Source organism: Montipora capricornis, chromosome 13 (genome assembly GCF_036669925.1).
Source record: "Montipora capricornis isolate CH-2021 chromosome 13, ASM3666992v2, whole genome shotgun sequence".
Taxonomy (NCBI): domain Eukaryota; kingdom Metazoa; phylum Cnidaria; class Anthozoa; order Scleractinia; family Acroporidae; genus Montipora; species Montipora capricornis.
In genome coordinates, this window is record NC_090895.1 from 4,318,167 (window position 1) to 4,320,666 (window position 2,500).

Sequence of the window (2,500 nt, forward strand, 5' to 3'; positions counted from 1 at the left end):
AAAAATATGCCACGATACTACACACTAGATCGTCCAATGAGAGTTTTATTATTCAATTCAGTCAGAAAATAGAAGAAACGTACAGCTGACAACTTATAACTTGCTTCCTCACATGGCAAACTATCTTACGTGACTATTCAGAGAGCCGCCGTCCAGGTTTTGCGTGCTTATATTAGGTTGCTGTTGATCGATCAAAGACAAAAACTTGTCAAACCTGTCATTTGAGTCATCAAGGAAAGCGCCCTGCATCTTATTTCAAACACTTGCATTACGTACATGCAGGACAACAAACTATAATAATAATAATAATAATAATAATAATAATAATAATAATAATAATAATAATAATAATAATAATAATAATAATAATAATAATATAGCACACATAAATGTATCCTCCCTTCATGGTGCTTCACAAAAATAGCAAAAATCAAGATATTGTAATTTACAATTTCAAAAACGATATGGATTGACAAAACAATTTCATACAGTACAATATAAAAATCATATATTAAACTCATAAAAATTACACGATTCTTTATTTACAAATTCACTGAAAAGATAAGTCCTAAGAGTTCCTTTAAAACTGTCCATAGTAATAGTATTTCATATTCAAACTGGTAATGCCTTCCAGAGTCTGGCTAAAAAATTTGAGAAGGGTCTGTCACCGTGACCATAAGTTTTAATAAGCTCTTGGTTCCACTAACAGCCCATTACTAGCAGATCGTAATGACCTGGAAAAGCCGCAAAAAAGTGTAACTTCTGCATCAAGTAAATTAGGGCTGCCCCATTCAATGACTTACTGTACATGATGTTATACTCAGTCTAGCAGCCCAGTCAAAATGTGCCGGCAGCCGGCTATTTGGACGCCTACTACGCAATATCTGCCGCTAAGTTTCGAGTTGTTTGTCGGATCATCACTGTAAATTACATTGTATAAATACAAGTTATACTAACAAAGTATTATCATTTTTTGCCATGTTGTTCCTTAAATCACTACGTTTAGACTGCATACTGCTAGCCTTCATCGTTTCTCAGGCTATAACTGAGGTGTCTTCTATCAGTTCAAATTATAACCAAAAAATACACCACGTCAACCCGAGCCGCACAGCCACGCACACGATCGCTTCAACAGGAACGCCTTGAATGGCGTGGGAAAGTGAGCCGAATGGATGGTGAGCAGCCACGGTTGTTGCAGATACAAACAAGATAGCATCCAAACGTGGATTTCGTGAGGTTGGCGCAGGAACTCGGGATCAAATATATAGCCCTGGAAACCCACAGCTTTGCACTGAGATAATATATTGCTAAAATGATTTGAAGATCTGAAGCCTTCAGTTTAACTGACTCTATAATATATTGTGAGTCAACTTTCAGCAACTGAGTATCTCATTTTCACAGTTATTAAAGAGGTACTTTCTTGTACTATAGTTATTCTTTTTTTTTTCAATAATGCTTTTGGCTGAATATAACTTTAATTTGAAAATTGAAGGTATCGTGTGATTCTTCATTACTGTTATCTTAAAGCTATCCAATACGGGCTCAGTTTACACTCAAATGCACCAGATGCAAACATTTAATGAAGCCAATAGTAATTTTTTCAAATTTTCCAGAACCCCCTAGCACGGCCACTTTTTATTACTATAGCCAACTTGCCTACTACTAAAAAACATTTTGACTGGGCTGGTCTAGTAGCAATATCTTGAAAATAATCTGAGCATGAATCGGCAGCCAGTGTATAGTAAGTAGTTCTTGTAACACTGGTGTGATAATTAATTTTATGTTCAAACTTGCTGACTTGGCAGGCAACTGTTGCTGCTGTATTTTGGACACACTGCAGTCTGTAATAGTTTTACTGATAATTAGTAGGCCATAAAGCAATAAGTTGCAATAATCCAATTCTGATGTAACACAAATGTGTGAACAACTTCTCCTGTCTGTAAAGGCTTGAGCTCCTTGGTGTTCTAATTGAAGTACTTTGTTTGTTTGACTTTCTCTTTGAGGAAGTTTTCCTTTACATCTTCTTGAACTTTGGGCTTTAGGAGGTTGCTGGTTGTGGGGAGCAGTGTTCTCGTTCTACGGCCAAACATCCTTTGAGTAGGAGAACTTGACATTCCTTCCGATGGCATGTTTCTTCATGATGTTCTTTGCTGTGCTGTCGTGATGGCACTCTCGACTTTACCATTACTTTGGGGGTATCCGGGAGAGCTTGTGGTGACTTCAAACTCATATTTTCTCGCAAATTCCTTGAACTCTTGGGAGTTGAATGGCATATTGTCACTGAATAGTTGTTTTGGAATCCATGAACTGCAAAGTGTTTCCAAAACACTTTGGTTATTCCAGCTGAAGTCTTGTTCTCTAGCCTGTGTTCCTTAAAGTAACTTGAGTAATAGTCAACCATGGGTCAACCATGGGTGACCCCCATTTTTTATTTCTCAAAAAAATGTAATCAGCATGCCAGAATGAAACTTTGTGCAAAGTTTTAAAAAAGTTTGCAGAG

At 36.8% G+C, this 2,500-nt stretch overlaps 2 protein-coding genes across 2 annotated transcripts in view; one reads left to right on the plus strand and one right to left on the minus strand.

Annotated features, from left to right (window-relative positions):
* The window catches only part of LOC138029742 (fibroblast growth factor receptor 2-like), a 466,762-nt gene that overhangs the window by 366,365 nt on the left and 97,897 nt on the right, over positions 1-2,500 (plus strand). The gene's annotated exons all lie outside the window — the stretch shown is intronic.
* LOC138029730 (immunoglobulin superfamily member 10-like) overlaps positions 1-2,500 on the minus strand; it is a 59,069-nt gene that overhangs the window by 29,914 nt on the left and 26,655 nt on the right. The gene's annotated exons all lie outside the window — the stretch shown is intronic.